At 43.2% G+C, this 18,325-nt stretch overlaps 1 protein-coding gene across 2 annotated transcripts in view; it reads left to right on the top strand.

Annotated features, from left to right (window-relative positions):
- The window catches only part of PDE1B (phosphodiesterase 1B), a 1,345,653-nt gene that overhangs the window by 1,206,103 nt on the left and 121,225 nt on the right, over positions 1-18,325 (top strand). The gene's annotated exons all lie outside the window — the stretch shown is intronic.

The following is an 18,325-nucleotide window of genomic DNA, read 5'->3' on the forward strand; positions in this document are numbered from 1 at the left end:
CTCAACATGAAAAAGTGTGGGTAAGGAGATTCATAGATTGATGGATTTCCATAAACTGATATTATGTAGGTGTCCTAATCTTACGCCCTTCCACTTAACCTTTGTGATTGTGAAGTATGTCATGGTTTTCCTTGTGGGGGATGGGGTTCCATGAAGGGGTTTGAACTTTCAGACCTAACCCCTCTGTTAGCTATTCTAGTGTGGTCATATTTGACATTCTAGCCTGTTGTCTATTGCTTTCTCCTGGCCTGGTTTTCTACTGTGTCAGTGTCCCTACCCCATGATCTCCTATCTCTGTTTCATACTGGCCCAACGATTCCTCTATGCTTAAAATTAATCATCTCTGAGGTTCCCTGTTGCTTATCTCGCAGTCTGTAAACACTCCTTGCCCTTGACACTTTCTGTCCTCTTGCATCACAACCATATAACATGCTACGGCTAAATGTGTCATGTCACATGCATTCCCTGACTCTGGCAATCCCTTAGCCATTTAATATGATAAGTTCTCTCACCACTAATTCAATGGCACCTGTCCTAGAGTCGTTAGTTATCTCGTCTTAGTCCAAAAAACAGGTATGAGCAGGTTGCAATTCGGACAGCAAGGTTCATTTTGTGTTTCAGCTGTTTAGAGGGCTTATTGTCTATTTGTCTCTTTTCAGTTATGTGTAGAATAAAATCTATTTCAGTTCACAGTGTTTCTCATGCCTTCCTGCCCCTATGCTACACACGTGTCACAATCGCTGTCAATCTCAGCTCTTTGTACATCCAAACTCATATATGGTGCGAGCATGGAAATATAATTTTTTTATAAATAGCTTCACTTTAAACTTACTAAGTGACCCTCCAATTTCTAAACCTCTAAACGTCACTGAATCTTTCCCACCGATTAGACTAGAGAAGGACCCAAGCACATCGGTAAAATAATCATCGTCTTACAAAATGTAAAGCTCAGTCAATGATGAGAGCTTTGATGAAGTTTTAAAAGTTTTTTTTTTCTCTATAAGAGATTAGTCTGTATTTTTGTCTTTTTATTCAGATTAATCAAATAAATATGTTTACAGAAATATCTAGAAAATTTGTCTAGAACAAGCATACAAAATATCGACGGGGAGGAATACTTCACGCACCTCTATGCAGGCAAACTGGATGATTTTTACCTAGACCCACAGATGAATTGTACAGATCCAACTCATGCTGATGAGATCACTTTCACAATATAGGAAATTGTCATTGCTATTAGTTCTCTGCAGAACGGGAAAGCTCCAGGTTTAGACAAGCTTCCGGGAGATTTGTACAATGCAGAGCCTACAATATGGGGACCGCTGTTACAAACGGTTTTTAATGCTATCCTACAAGGTGGAGATATTCCTGCATCCTGGAGAGGAGCTGAAATTATCCCAATTTTTAAAAAGGGGGATATTGGGTCTCTCGCAAACTATACCAGTGAACACCCTCCTTCTGCCGTTAAGACTTGACCTTGGTCTTAAACCCATTAATAACTTTGCCATTCTGAAGGCACTCTTATTTTGGGTAAGTCTACGGACCAGTAGCACACAGGTCCCGGTAAAGGAGGCCATGGAAGAGCTACTAATTCTACAAAAATAAACAGGTCGTCTTGCTTGCTTCAACAAGGTCAAGGATAGTTTTTTTAAACTGGGGTTGGGGCCCATGTGGGAGGATCCGGGGCCAAATCACGAAAAAAATGGTTCCCCTGCTTAAAAAAGGGCTGGGAGTAGGTGGACACACAATGCACTAATGTTAATGCACATGGCACTTTAACTTCTAGTTTCATGAATGTTAAAGGATGGTTTGGTTTTGAAATATTTATGGATGATATTGAACCTCTGCAGGCAAGAGCACTTTACATTCAATTTAGGTACGGGGTTCTCCCTCTAAATTTTAGGAAAGGTACCTGGGAAAATGCCCCTGTAACATCCCTGTGCCCGACCTGTCACTCTTTTCCTGAGACCCTTGACCACTTTGTTTTTTTGGTCCTTCTTATGCAAATCTCAGAAAAAAATGGGTAATTCCTGCCTGCTTTCTTTTTCACGTTCCTCTGATGCCTTACGCAATTTTAGGTTCGATACTACAAGGTGGCTTATATTCACAATCCCGAGATACTTGCTTTACGCTTGATGGACGAGGCTAAAATTCACAAATCATGACTCTGTGAAAGAACAATGAATATGTAGGCCACCTGGTCCTAGGGCCACCAGTGGACTACTGGGGTTTTGAATCAAGGAACTCTTATAACATAGACTCATTGTAATGTGGAATTCTCCTTTTTTAAACACCGATGAAACTTTGAAATTCTCTGCAAACTTGTAATATTGTTGGAGGCATGTGATACCCTGCTTTTTAAATCATTTTACTTATGATGTACTGATTTTCTTTTTACTGGTTGTGAATTTCTTGATGTAAATAATCATGCTATTGATCGAATAAAATTTAAAAAAACAATTTAAAAAACCTGCATGTTTCCTGAAGACATTAGTCCATATCTTCATCTAAAGGACCTAACCTATCCTAGTTAGAACCCATAAAGAGTTCTTTTGGAAAAGAGTAATAACGATGAAAAAATTGAACTCCCCATAAAGAGTAGCTCTGGAAACTCAGCCGAGTTCCCTTACAGCTGCAGTAGCAACCATTAAAACATGTAAAGGAATTATTCAAAGCAGTATGATCAGTATGAAGATAGAAAGTCTCCTCACAAAGCATAAGGAACGCAAATAAATCACTGTTAGCAGTAGCTTATGGCAATTTGGGCTAGCACAATAAAGTGCTAAAGGGCATGGCAGGATAGGGTAGGGTAGAGGTGCATAGAATGCCTTAAACCTCTAGCAAGGAACAAGTACTATATAAAAAGCAAAACACATGTTGCAAACTATGAATGTTGAATCATTTCTAACCAATAGGAAAGGAACTTCTGATGGTTCATCATCTTCTCTTCCGATTCCCATGGTAAACTTCCATGTCAACATGCAGTTATTTGAATGTGGCTACAGCATATTACAAAAAGATACATCTAGGAAGGTTCACGTGTTAACCTCTGTAAGCCTACTCTGTTAGCTTATTCAGTGTCCTATTCTGTAATAATGGACTGCTCTATGAAATGAAACATTAATATGTAGCATGTCCTGGTTAGATCATGGAATTCAAATCTACAGCTAGCAGTTTCTTTCAATACTATACTTGTTCACTATAAACATGTGGCAAAGAAAACGATCTAAAATATGATGAAATCATGGTGTGAGGAATAAAGAAATACATTTTGCAGAAAACAGCACATTTCACACAGATGTCAAGTTCTACAGTTCAGTTATAATATTAAATCAGCATTCACAAAAGGCATTTATTTTATTTTTTTAAAGGGACAAGCAAGAATCATGAAAATAATGAGGCCCAGCAGTGAAAGAACAATAGAAATTGGAGCTTTCTGCAGAAATAATACGCGTTTTCACTTTATCCATGTTTAATAAAAGCACATTTTCTCTAAACACTATTTCGACATACATTTTCTATGTTAACATTAAAGCACATTTCTACATTGGTATGAAGTAAATTTACTAACATATTTTCAACTTCCACATTCCCCCATCTGATGATTTTATTAATCATCACATATCTAGGTTTCTCATGTAAGTCCATTTCAGAGTGCATGTTCATCGTCAGTTGAGTCTCTTCTTTTTCTTTTCAAGCCCTTAAATTGCAATTAGTTCATGTAGTCATCATTCATATTACCACTCAAACCCAAATTCTTCTCATACCATTTATCTTCCTACCTTTCCTTTCTCTTGCATAATATGTATCTACAACTCAAGAACAGTGTGCAAAGAAATATTAGAAAAAGCCCCACTATTACTCTTGGCATTAGAATAGCCTTCAATATACCCTTTCCTGCTGTTGAAAACCATTTTGTAGACTCTTAAAGAGAAGTATGCATCTTTGTCTAGGTGTTGTTCAGACTAGGCAATCGCTTCCTGATGTTGGCCCTTGACGACCAGAGCTAACAATCCTAGGGTTTCCAGTAAACGCCTCGCTGATCCGACTAAGCCATCTCATTTCTGTCCCATCTCGCTGCTCCCGGCTTTTTCTAAAATTCTTGAAAAGCATGTTAACTCTCAGCTGACTTCCTTTGTTGAGTCCCAGAATTTACTTCACACCTCTCAAGCTAGTTTTAGAGCTGGTTTCTCTACTGAATCAACTCTAATTGGAGTCACCGAAATGCTGAGGCACCGGTTAGATGAGGGCGATACGGCAGCTCCTATTTTACTGTACCTCAGCGCTGCGTTTTGATACGGTGTCTCTTGCTGTTCTGTTGAGAGCCTTGCAGTCCTTGGGACTAGAGGGCTCAGCCTTGCAGTGGCTCGGCTCTTTCTTAACTGGCTGCACTTTTCAGGTCTTTTCTGCGGGGGCCAGCTCCAATTCTGGCTTGTCACCATATGGAGTCCCCCAGGGCTCGGTGCTGATCCCTTTGCTGTTTAATGTGTATGTTCGTCTGCTGGCAGATGTTGCAGAGGAGGTTGGGCTGTCCCTTTTTCCTAGGCCAATGACACTCAGATCATCTTCTCCCTCTCTTCATCTAAGGGATCTGAACACTCTGCCCTTCAGTCAGGTCTGAGTAAAATTGTGTCTTGGATGCAAAACAACTTGCTCAAAATTAATGGAGACAAGACTGAAGTCATGATCTTAGGGAAAAAACATGACCTCTGGGGTCCTTAACACTGGCCCTCTGAAATGGGGGTCTTGCCCCTGCCAGTACATCAGGTTCGCAATTTGAGCTTCATGATTGACGACCATCTTTCAATGAAAAAAGTCACCAAGGTGGCTTCCACCTGTTTTAGTGTTCTAAAGTGGCCGAGGAAAATTTTATGGATAATACCCCTCTCTGCGCAGAGAACGTTAATTCATGCCCTAGTTACGTCTAGGCTGGACTATGGTAATGTCCTCTATCCGGGCTCAAACAAAGCTACGATGCAAACACTTCAAGTGGTGCAGAATGCTGCGGCCAGTCTGCTGTGTCATAGACCTAAGACTGCTTCAGTCTCTGGCTGAAGGTGGAGAATCGAGTCAAATTCATAGCCTTATGCTATGTGTTTAAAATTAAATTAAGAGTGGCCCTGAAATATTTGCCATCTCTAGTGCAACTCTGCCAACCCTCACGACATTTGCGCTCTGCCCAGCAAATAAGCTTAACTATCCCTAAAATCAAACTCTCTCGTATGCGTGTTCGGTCTTTTTCCTACCTCTGTCCCACCCTATGGAATTCTCTGCCTCTCTCTATATACGAGAAAACCGTGTATGGTAGATTTCACAGAAATTTGAATACTTGGCTGTTTAATCTTTGATTTCCTGTTCGTTCTTTTATCTTCCCTACTGGGTTGGTGCTGGAAAACCTCTTGGGGTAGCTGTGCGCCCTACAAATTCAGTTTAATAATAATAATAATTAATGCCCTTTGGACAGAGCTCATTATTATGTTGTAAATTTATGTTCCTTCATAGAGATCACAACTGATGTGCGATTCTCTCAACCTCTTCTTAGGCAGACATTCCGAGCTGCCTGTAGAAATGCAACACAGCGCTCCGCTGTCTTTTGACTAGGTTTGCTCTATAGATTTATTTTAAAAAGGCACTGTGTATGCATATGTGTGTATATATACATGTATATCTATTTATTCACCAAAAGAACCAAAGGTTACAGAGATGTTATAGTTAGGCTCAGGTTTCATTCTTACAAAACCAGAGAAATTCATTAGTTATAATTAGCTGAGCTAATTATAACTCGTGCCCCCCCTGCGAGCCCCCTGCAGTTCATTAAGTATTTTCCCCGGGGATTTGGTTGTCCTAGGGGCAGTGGGAGGGCCGCGCCAACAGGCATTTGGTTGGGTGGTGGAATGTCAGGAGGCTGTTGATGTAGGCGGGTCCAATTTGTGGAGGGCAATGTAGGCGTTTGTGAGGAGTTTAAAGAAGCATCTTCCCTGGATGGGGAGCCAGATGAGGGTCCTGAGGTGATGGGAGATGCTAATTCTTTTGGGAAAGTCCAGGATGAGTCTTGCTGCTGAGTTCTGAATGGTCTGGAGGCGGTTCAGGAGCTGTTTGGAGGTTCGGGCGTGGAGTTCGTTGCCATAGTCTAGCCGGCTGGAGACGAGGGCCTGGGTAACTGTCTTCCTGGTCGAGACGGGGATCCATCGGAAGCTGTTGCGGAGCATGCAGAGGGTATGGAAGCAGGCAGTGAAGATGGCATTGATCTGCTGCTTCCTGGTCAGTTGGCTGTCCAAGACAATTCTGAGATTGTGTGCGTGGCTAGTGGGGGGGGGGGGGTGCCATTGCAGTGGGCCACCATGTGTCGTCCCAAGGGGAGGATTTTTTATGAAGAAGAGGACCTCTGTTTTGTCCGAGTTAAGGTTTAAGCAGTTGGCCTTCATCCAGATGACAATGTCGGTCTTTTTGTTCTGAAAGTTGGCTCAGGTGGTGTCAGTGTCTTCTCCGAGGGAAAGGACAATTGGGTGTCATGGGTGATCTGGGTGATGAGGTTGATTCTGTGGGAGTAGGTGATGTCTGCAGGAGGCGTCATGTAGGTGTTGAAGAGGGTGGAGCTGAAGGAGGAGCCCTGGTGGCCACCGCAGATGATGTCTTTGGGTGCAGAGGAGAAGGGTGGTAGGTGGATCCTCTGTTTTTGGCTGGAGAAGGGGAAGGAGATACAGCTGAGTGCGTAGGCTCGGATGCCATTGTGGTGGAGTCTGGTAAGGAGGGTTTGGTGGGAGACGGTGTCGAAGACTGCCAAGAGATTGAAGAGGATGAGGGTTGATGTTCTGCCTAGGTTGGGAAGGCATCTGATGTTGTCCATTGCTGTGATCAAGGCGGTCTTGGTGAAGTGGTTGGGCCAGAAGCTAGATGGGAGAGGTCAAGGAGGTTGTTTCTGTCAAGGTAGTCTGTGAGCTGGCAGTTGATCGCTTTTTCCAAGACTTTGATGGGAAAGGGGAGTAGCAAGATGGGGCAGTAGTTCTTGAGTTAGTTGGGGTTAGCGGAGGTTTTTTTCAGGACGGGTTTCACCTCCACCTGCTTCTAGGCTTTGGTAACGGTGGCTGTGGTGATAAAGGTACTGAGGATTTCTGTGAGATTACAGCCAATTGCTTCCCTTCCTAGGTTGTAGATGTGGTGGGGTAGGTGTCCGTGGGAGCCACGGAGTGGATGGAGTTCATAATGGAGATGGTGTCTTCGGTTGCGAGCTGCTTCCAGTTGGTGATTTGGTTGGAGTGGGAGGCATTGGTTTGGGTGAGGAGTTGGCTGAGGTCAATGAGTTGGGGATTGAAGTTGCTGTAGATGTCGGTGATCTTGTGGTAAAAGTAGTCCGCCAGAGTGTCACAGAGGGCATGGGATGGGTGAATTGTGTTCTCGGTGGCAGAGGGGCAGGCAAATTCTCTGATGCTGAAGAGTTCCTTGGTGTGGTTGGTGCTCGTTTTAATGCTGGTGGTGTGAACTTCATTTTTGGCTTCCCTGAGACAGTGATGGTAGGTGTTGAGTGTGGATCTGAAGGTGAGGTTGGTGGGGGTCTTGCTGGAATGCCAGTGTCTCTCTTGTTCCTTACAGTGTTGTTTGAGGGTCAGTACCTATGGGGTGAGCCAACTGGCGTGCTTTGTGGGTCTGTTGCTGGTGGTGTTCTTTAAGGGGGCGACGGTGTCGGCTGTGGTGGAGTTTCAGTTGGAGAAGTTCTGGAAGCTGAGTTCGAGAGTGTCTGAGGGGACGGGTCTTGTTTCTTTGAAGGTAGAGATCCATAAGGGTTCCGTGACTCTGCTCCAGTTACAGCGTGGATGGGTGGGAGGTCTCATCAGGGCTTCGAGCAGGATGTTGAGGGTGAATTGGATGATTCTGTTGTCTCTCCAGGTCAGCTCGGTTGTGTGGGAGAGCTTGACTCTGTAACGTCAAACATCCTTTACAACAACTGCATTACACCGCAGTCCATTACCCTGCATTTTTTAATGCGTGAAACATTTTACAACGTAGGGCTTTATACCGCAACTCATTACAACGCATTCCCCATTACAACGCCCCAGTGGAGTTAGAATAGTAAATTGCATTGTAATGGACAATGCGTTGTAATGGATTGCGGTGTAAAGCCCTGCGTTGTAAAAGATTTCACGGAGTAAAAATGTGAGGTAATGGAAAGCATTGTAAACACGTGCGGAGTAAAGTGTCATATTCCTCTCTCACTGGTGGAATAGATGGGGTACAATGTGTATCCTGTATTGTGTGTGGTGGTGGTGACCAGCTGTGAGAGGCCGATGTTGCTTATGTTCTCTAGGAGGGTGGTGGAGTCGGAGTAATTGGGTGGCCGAGTGTGTTCAGAAACCTATGTTAGGAAGGGGATTTAAATTGGACCTTCAGATGGTGATATGTTAATCATAGGTCACCTATGTATCTGGCATTAATGGATGAGTTGTGATTGCCGCTGTACACTGAAAGGTCAGACAAAATGTGTTGAGTGATTGAATGAGATTGACCTGATGCCTCAATTACATCCCCACCCCGATGAAACTATGACGCAACTGCTTAACATGGAATGTTAAAGGACTGGGCACACCAGCCAAAAGGTATCTTGTCTCCTGCTTTGTGAAAATAAGAATGTATTGAATGAAAGTCATATTGCAGAGATCTTCCTTTGCCAGGAACCACAGGGTTGTTCAGGTAGTTGATACCTTGTTTATTGGATGATAAATCAGGTACATTCTACTGCCAAAGGAACCAGCTTACAAATGAACCCAAAACGGAATCCCAATATTCTAAACAAATATATGGCCAGATGTATGAAAAGTCAGTTTTGCGAGTCCTTAATAGCGATTTTTAGCAAATCGGTATTAAGGACTTGCAAAATGGAATGTATGTAGGAATCGCAATAATAATTGTGATTCCTTAGTATTCCTTAATTGCGAATCGCAAATTGTGATTTGCATTCAAGGAATACTTTCCCATTCATTCCTATGGGCCTAGGGTCCCATAGGAATGAATGGGAAGACATTCGCAATTTGCGAGTACCCATTAGGTACTCGCAAATTGCGAATGCAATTTCAAGGGTGCAAGGGTGTCAAAAGGACACCCTGTTGCACCCCTGAAATATGTATGTGTGCACATGTGGTACACATACATGCCCTAAGGTCATGTATGTGCCCCACATGGCACTTTGAAAAATGCAAAAAAGTGCATTTTTCAAAGAAATCGCAAATTACCACCAACTTGAAGTTGGTGGTAATTTGCGATTTCTTAGGCAAATTCGCACAACTTGGGTGCTTCCTGCATTGCATTTAAGGAATCGCAATTTGTGATTCCTTAAATACATTCACAAAATAGGGAATCGCAAATTTTGCGATTCCCTATATTGCGAGGGCCTTTTGGGATGATACATCCCAAAAGACTTTTCCCGTTCGCAAACGGGCCAATTCTGAGAATCGGCCCGTTTGCGGGCGAGAAAACCAGTGATACATCTGGCCCGATGTGCCTCAGAAAATAGCAGAGCTGATGAGGCAGTGTTGCTATTTACATTGCATAGCAAACTACAACATAACATCTATGACCTCCCAAGAGTTAATCAAGTTAAAAAAGAAATGGCGTGGACAAATATATAGCACCACTTATTTCACTTACTCTTGGAGCACGTTGATATGGAACGCACTGGATGTGCCCTACATTGTGTACGGTTCCCTCATAGATAAAGAGGGAAGATACACGATTCTCGATGGTACCCTGAAATGAAGATCTCTGGTATGTGCCAGTAATTATGCTTCCAAAGTCCACCAGGCACCTTTCCTTTTGATAACTTGAGTTCTACCTGTTCGCAATATGTGCTCTTGCTATGCTTGTGCGGTGGGGACTTCAACATGGGTCTCGACTGTGAGATGAACAGGTTTCACCCTGCGGCTGGCAGCTCACAATCTACATCGATTGCTGCTTAATTCAAGAGATGGCTACAACACTGGCAGTTACCAGACATTTTGCATGGGCTACACATGCGTGATAGTGAGTTTTCTTCTTATTCCCCAGTTCACAGAGTACACACTAGGTTCGACCTACTTTTAGGAGACTGCAACACAATGCTCATAGTGGGTAAAGCAGAATTTCTGGCTTGGGAGGCATCGGATCATAACCTGATACTACTGCCGCTGATCTGGGTCTGGCTTTTATCCTTGATTTCCACCTGGCATTTGCCAGGAGCTGTACTTCAAGACATTCCCAACTGTACGCAGTTGGCTGAGCATATAGATAACTATTTCTGTGAGAATATGGGCACCACCCATGACCGCACAATCGAATGTGAAACTTTCAAGGTGGTGATCCGAGGCCATTCCATTAACACTTCATACTGGGTAAGGAAGTCTCTGTGCACTGGGCTTCTCAAGATTCAAATTTGCAAATGTGAGGGGGAGAGAAAGAGAAAGAGACTGTTCTGGATGTGAGTCTGACACGAAAAGTACAAAGACAATATGAAATGCAATTGGCCAGAATGCAAAATATTGATTATCATGAACATGTGGCAAAACAACACGATGGGGGAATAACATGGGCCTCTGCTAGAATCATTGCTGCATTCTGAATTGATAGGTAATCCAATATGCATGATCTGTGACCAGAGTGGTACCTTAAACCACAGCCAATAGACATAAATGTAGCATTCCCTGTATATTATGAGAGTGTACATACACCCCCCCCCCCCCAGAAAGATGCACTTCGAACATGCAGAGCTTGCTATACAGACAACCATTTCTGCAATGCACAGAAGATAAAGCACTATCTCTGGATGCCCCATCACGGTGGAAGAGGTAATAACAGTGTTTCAAAAGTTGCCTGTGGGTAAGGGACCAGGGCTTGTCCTCCTACCCATGGAGTTTTACACCACATTCAAGGTGCTCCTGGTGCTAAGGTTGTTGACTATGCATGCTAATGCCTATGACAAAGGAATTCTGTCATGGTCGGTCAGAGAGAGGCGGTGATAATAGTGTTGCTTTAAAAGGGACTAACCCATACTGATGTAAGATCATACAGACTGCGCTTTCATATTAATGCAGATGGTAAAATATTAAAATTGTGGTTCCAGACGACGGCGGACACAATGACCGCACTTCCCTGTGTTGTTCCCTTATTGTAAACCGGTAGTCAAATGTAGGGTGAGTGTGCACAAACCAACTCCAGCACTCGCCGTCGTTGAGTGCCAACTGCTGTGCAGAAAAATGAGAGAATGGGATTGGTGGAGTGGTGCACTGCTCGTTATTGTGACAGTAGTAGTCAATTAGTCAATGAATCTTGATGTTTGGTAAGTCTTTAGTAATTCTTTATTTTCCAAAAAGAGGTTGACAGCCAACGCGTTTCGTTCATGAAATGAACTTCTTCAGGGCATGTGTAAACATTCTTGGTTGATCAGAGCAGTGAGATAGAAAGTATTCCGCGCTGGGGGCCACCTTGGTAAGGGCCTGTATGCGCATAATCTGGAAGGCGGGTTAAAAATCAAGCTGTCCGCTTATGTTATGAGTGGTAAAATATTGGTTAAGCTCTTAGCCAACAGAGCATAGGGTCTGATGAGTAATCTGGTGCACGTGAACCAATGTGGGTTCATCCCTGGTCAGAATAACTTCCTTAAATTAGAACACATATTCCATGTAATGGATCGGGTGGCACAAAGGAACACATTGCCTGTCGTAATATCTACTTAATGTGTTCAGACCTTTGTTGTTATTCCTACTTTACAGTCCTTGGAAAGATGGAATGGGCACCAGAATCCTAAAATGGCTTAATGTGCTGTACACGCCACTCTTAGCTAGACCCACCTTTATTGTTGGCCCTGACCATGGAACCGCTAGCTATCTTGCCCCGTAGCTGGGAGAGAGAGAGACTGGGGTATTGAGCTATCACAAAATGCCACATTGTCTCCTTATATAATGCCTTCTATACCTGCATGTTCCCGATTCTGCTTTGCCGAATGTGATCATGCTGTCGCATTTCAGGGCTCCAGGTCAACTGTTATGAGTCCTGTCTGTTCCCGATAAAACAGACAGCTCAACTTGACTGGCTGACAACATATAACTCCCCCATGATCTGGGGAGCCATCAGGTTTAGGTAACTGAGAGTTTCCAGGGACAAAGCATGTGCAATCTCTGGCAATGTGTGTCATGTACTGATAGGTGCCAAACAGTCGCTAACCTTCTTGTGCAATATTCCCCTGTTTCTAATAGGGGGTATCGTGACAGCAAAAATGCTACTCCGTTTCCGCTTTCTCTTTTATTTTGCAAGCCTACTAGTACTATTGCCCATGAAGCTTTTGCTGAACTCAACTCCCTACTGATGTAGCTGATATGAGGTATGGGTAGAAGAGTAGTGGCCTTATGTAAAATGATAAAACCCTTAGATAGGGGAGGATTGGAGGATCCAAATTATGAAGCCAGTTACTTAGCTGCTTAATTGCAGTGACCCATGCAGTGATTATTGGCAATGTCTTTTGAACGGGCAGAGCTTGATGCTGTGATTGGTCATATGACAACTTATGAGGCCACAATCTTTAAGGGTCACCCAGCAATGTTGGCATTGGCTCTTGAAGCCCCTGGGGTCACATTAACTAAATACCCCGAATAACTCGCTCTGGTATCTCCTAGGATTTAAGATACTCTCTAAGGCACACAATCACCACTCTTGGACTGAGGCTGGCATACGATTGGTGGGATACTTATACTCAAATGGCACTCTTCATAGATATGACACCCTTCAGACCTCTGGGAGTTGGATGCAGGGGACATCCTTACTCACAATACCCTACTCACTACAGTCATTATTACATGGGGAGAGAACCAACAAGAAATAAAACCCTACAGATGTTGTTGACACATGGAAAAAAGAAAAACCCTATCTCTACTCTAGGATACCATCTTTTCAATCTTTATGCCAACCTAGATACAGTCAAAACTCAGTGGGAAGGGACATTATGAAGAGAATTTACAAATAAGAAATGGGACATGCAATTCCCTCAATCAGTCACAAGGAATCCGAGCTAATAAAATAATCTCACAGATGTACCCAGGCTCTGCTGACTCTGGCCTTCAGTGTCAGATGCCTCTGATAGAATGTCTCCATGTGATATGGAACTGCACAATAATCCCATAATATTTGGTTGAGGTAGTGATGGTACCAACTGAGTTGACCTGCAGACCGATACGCAGGACATATCCTGCATATTGGTCCAGATGCATAGGCCAACAGCAGACAACCACGCATGTAGAATCCTGGATCTCGGGTTAGTGCTCCCCAGTAGAAATATTGCCATGGTGTCAAAGGCTGCACTACAGACATACAGAAATGGCTTGAACCGAAATAGCAGTCTTGACCCTTCAGTGCTGAAAGAGGTCAAGTGGAATATGTATTACACAGTGGGACATCATCCTGTTAGCACTACAGATTAAGATAGACTAGAGGCCTCTGTTTGGGATGTCAGTGTGGTAGGAAACATGGATATGTATATCATTGCTATGTGCTCATCAGCGGCCCCTGTGAATTGGGGACAGAGTCTGGACTTTGCCACCAGCCTGGTTTACAGACATCATATACAGCTCTATCACATGGAACTACACTCTCACACTCGCATTTTGTTCATCTCTGTTTTTTCTGAAGCTAGCACTGCACACAAGACATTACTTCCTCTAGGTCCGGGGTTTTCCAAATGTTTTATTATTTTATGTTTGACTAACATTTCCTATAAACACAATGGACATTGTTTGAAATGCATACTATGATGATCGACCAAGGAGTCAGTATCAAAAATGATCCTTTGTCTTAAGTTGCTGAATCTGTTGTCGGACAGTTATGTCTTTATTCTGGTTTCTAATTATAGAATGTCAATATAAATCTTTAAAACAAAAACTAACAGTTACATGAAATGGCACCAATGAGAAAAGCCTCTTTCTAAGCCAAAAAAATGAGGCAAAGAATTTGCGTCTAAATGTACAGTAAAAATCCAAATATTAGCAGATCGATAAAGAGGGTTTCTGTAGGCGAGAAATAAAGATTGGCTCACGAGGGCCGATTGGATCATATAAGTGCATTGATGACCTTTAGCATGCACATGAGATACATCTTGGAAACTAAAACCTAAAGGAGATTTACTGTCGAATATCAAGGCCTTGACTGCCCAAGGGGGCGGTGCCTTTGATACATAAAGTCTTTGGAAGACCTACGGGACGTACCTGGACACCAGAAGGCCCCTGTGGTGTCACACAGGACATGATAGTGTTCTGAAGGCAAACTAATTACACATCTTGACATGAAAGAGGAGGACAGTCTGCCTTTAGAAGTCAGCAAATCTTCAAATGTGCATTTACTAAGCAAATGCTTATAAAAAAAACTTAAGGACATATCAGTACGAACGAAAAGGATAGGCAACCATTCTAGAAAAAACAGATCTTGGCACAAGAGAGAAGCTTGGGCTGTGATCCTCTGTTCAAGCTTTGGCTTTTTTCAGGCAAGCAGAAGTAGGTGGAGACTGGGCCGTTTCAAGTGTGTGTACTTTCTGCTCAGGTTGCTAGCCTTGATTGCTCTTCCACTGCTTTCCTTCTTCCTGATGGTTACTACTTTTATCACCAATTCCCATTCTTGACCTTTTGGTATCCATTTACTCTTTCAAAAACATCTCTGCGTGGTGCAAATCTCTCTATGGATTACTCGTTTTCTCTGTGAAATACCGAATAAAGATACTACTACTACTACTACTCGGCTTTCGCTGATTACTCCCCTTTTTGGTGTATGGGCCGAAAGCATCCTACTGCCCCTGTGGCTAAGCTGGCTAGTCCTTATATACCAATAATTTGTACATCTATCTCTCACATATGCTCAAACATCACATCTCCAGGCGCAGCGTATCATAACATGACACCTGCACCTCAGTGATCATCATGCATGATGCGACAAAACTTTCCATATAGGCAAAACAAAAACAACACCTTTCCAACCATACACTCTATATGGTAGGTTGCTATCCATGTGGGTATGCGCTTTAGTGACCCACATATAGGTAGTAAGCACTATACAGATACTACAGTACTATACAATACAATGTATCAATTGCAAATGTTCACACCTCACTCCCCCTGTTTAAGTGTAGCCCTCTTGTGCTTTTAATAGGCCATAAATGAATGTTTATGCCAGTTGTTTTAATGCAAGACTGCATTTTCCTTTTCCTATGATCAGAATGGCTGAATAGCATCCACGACCTCTGTATTTAGGTCAGACTCTCAAAGCTTCTGGTCACAAGCCTAAAGGACACGACAACACACCCTGTGTATTTCTATGGATATTTGCTTTGTATGTACATTGGCTGAAAAGAATGTTTAACACCTGTCCCCTTTCATCCTAATAGGTTGGTTCAGGTGTATTTTTGTCAGATATAACATCTACCCCATAGAAGACAATTCATTTGTTAATGTGAGAGAGAAGACCTGCAGCATTGGGGCATATGTGTCCATGTTTGGAGAAATCTTATTAGACATTGTTCTGGTTATGCTTAAAAAAATAGATGACAATCATACTTGCCATGAAGACACATCAGACCATTAAACACAGGCATGAGGACTGGAGCCCGATAATGCCTTGAATTTAGCTAGGGCCCTCTGACTTCTAATATAGGCCTGAAAATCAGGGCATTCATCCCAATCTCATTTGTCACAAAGGACTCTGACTCTGCTGAGAGGCCTGACCATCTATATCCAGACAGAACTCTTGTGCAGCCTCTTTGTTTAGAAACCAAGCTGGTTTAGCACCATCATACCCTGCCAGGTAGGACTTCATGCACACTGCAGAGGACCGGAAAGGGGGCTGTCCTACTCTCAGTATTCAGAAATGATCCTTGCACCCTTTGCATCTAGGTGTTATCACACATAGAAACTTCCTGGTTTTGTATGGTGTCAGTGATGTAGTGGGGACACCGATGGCTGAAGTCTTGTTAAGCAGTGCAAGCTTCTTGTGGAGCACGACCAGGGACCTCAACCTTCCCCAGACGTAGTTTAGCTGAGAAGGGATACTAGTAAGAAGTGTATCATACAAAATTGGGGATCAAAGCATAGATACCCGCACCAGTCTTGACGTCCCTATTTTTATAAACAGAAAAAAGGTGCAAAAAGGGCTTGAGACACAATCCCCTAGGTCCCAATGTGGAGAAACCAAAGACATTTAGCTGAGAAGGGATACTAGTAAGAAGTGGGTATAGTGCTACCAATCTATCATCCTGGCTCAGGCATGAGATTAGTGACATCAAGTAACACCCAGTTTGGGAGCAACTAAGGGAACCCCAAGTCACCTTAATAACAACTTCTCATTTTGTAGAAAGTAAGCAATATGCTTAATAGTCCCAGCTCATAATTTTGGGGCCATATCAGTAATGTCACAGACCATTTAAAGCAGCTGTTTAGTAAGCAAGTAAAATATTTGACAGATTATTTCAAACAGATGTGATTGGGACAAATGAGACTGAGTTTAGAAACGTAATATCCATATATGCGGCGTTTATTTTACCAAGGTCCTTATTTTAAGGGCGACAGGTTTCCTTCATGCCCTCTAGGTCAATGGCTACTATGGCCTTCACTCTCCTTGCTGACGCCACTCACCTGATTCAAATATTATCCGCATGCCTGGTAGGTATCCCTAAACTTTCAGAGCAAGTGCCATAGGGACAGGTGCTTGGAAAGCTGAAAGGTTTGCAGAGTGGGCCTAATGTTTGTTACACCACTCGCCAAACCTTTTGCTTCAAGACGCAACTGCGAAAGTTGGAGTTTGTTCTTGAAAAATACAAAAAAAATAGTCAATGCCTTTGACTTTTAGAGTTTTCTCCAGGGCCACTGAGAAATTTCTCTGAAAATCTTTGTCATGTCGTGAACGGCAGTTCAGGGCAGTGCAATCTAATAACAATCACTACACCCTATATGTGGCAGGGTGACCGTCACTGGGAATTTGCAGTCCAGTGGAGGCAGGAGAAGAGGTTTAGTGGGGAACAGTTGGAACACCATGGTCTTAACCACGCGTGTTTCGACTACGTAAGCGCAACCACCCTTGTATTTACCACGCACATGACTAAAACCACGTATACGCGTGGTTAAGGCAGTGCGCGGTCTGGCTGCTGGTTAGATGGAAGACAGTAAAGACAGAAGCAGGAAGATGCCGTGGTAGGTGAGTGGGGCTGGGGGGGTTGGGGTAGGATTTCAGGGAAGTGCAAGGATTTGGGGTAGTTTAAGGGACAGCACAGGGGTGGGGGCGACTTTGTAGTGTAAGTAAAGCTGCTGGGTTTTAGGCCTTAGGGCAGTGGGAGATGAATCGGTAGTCAGGGTAGTTTTTAGGGCTGGGGGTTGGGGTAGATTTCAGGATTTCAGGGTAGCGGAAGGGGTTGGGGTAGTTTAAGGAACAGCGTGGGGGTGTTAGGGGGTAGGGTAAGTAAAGGGACAGGATTTTAGGACTTAGGGTTGGGGGAGGGGAATAAGTAGAGTAGGTGGTAGTGGGGGTCAGAGTAGTGTTATTAAAGGGGCAGGGTTTTAGGAACAGCAAGGGGTGGGGGCCGGTCAGGGAGGTGAAGGGTCGGGGTAATGTAGCCCTTAGCCACCCATTCCCCTTAACCATTCATGCCTATACCAAGAAATTGCATGATATAGGTATACATGCTAAAAGAATGCATGGTAAAGACACATTTGTTGTTAGGGCTGTGTGGTAGATGCAGGTATGGTTTAACCATGTGTGCTTCTATCATACAACCAGGTTCAGGGTTTCCACTGATGAAGCCGGCTGTATCTTTGTGAATAAAAGGCATAGTGAGGGAATCTAGACTAGGACTGCCGCCCCAACAGGCTCCGGCAGATGTAATTTCTTCGTATCTCTTTCTGATTTAAAAACAAAAAAAAATGTTGAACTCAACTAGGCTGTTACAAACTCTTGAGAAGGGACTGTACTAAGGCTAAGTAGAAGATCGTAAAATATAAAATAATGACTAGATTTGCAGGACCTCGGATGGTATTTATTGAGGTTGATTTGGATAGGCACAGTTCCTTCTGATACATCTTCAATTGCTGCTTATGTTTAACATGATCATTTTCCCCACAGGTGACCTTGTTTTGTCTCAGCAGGTAGACGATATCGTTTTAATGAATTAATGTACCAGTTTATTCGACACTTTGTGATGAGGGTTTGGAATGTTTTTCTTTGAAATTTCCTGGTCTAAGGCAATAGAGACCCCCTTATTGAATTGCTGTCTTGCTTCTGTTACTGAATTGAACCTAGTGTACCAGTTTAATGAATTATTTAAAATCTATATCACTTT

This window comes from Triturus cristatus, chromosome 4_1, assembly GCF_964204655.1.
Source record: "Triturus cristatus chromosome 4_1, aTriCri1.1, whole genome shotgun sequence".
Lineage (NCBI taxonomy): Eukaryota > Metazoa > Chordata > Amphibia > Caudata > Salamandridae > Triturus > Triturus cristatus.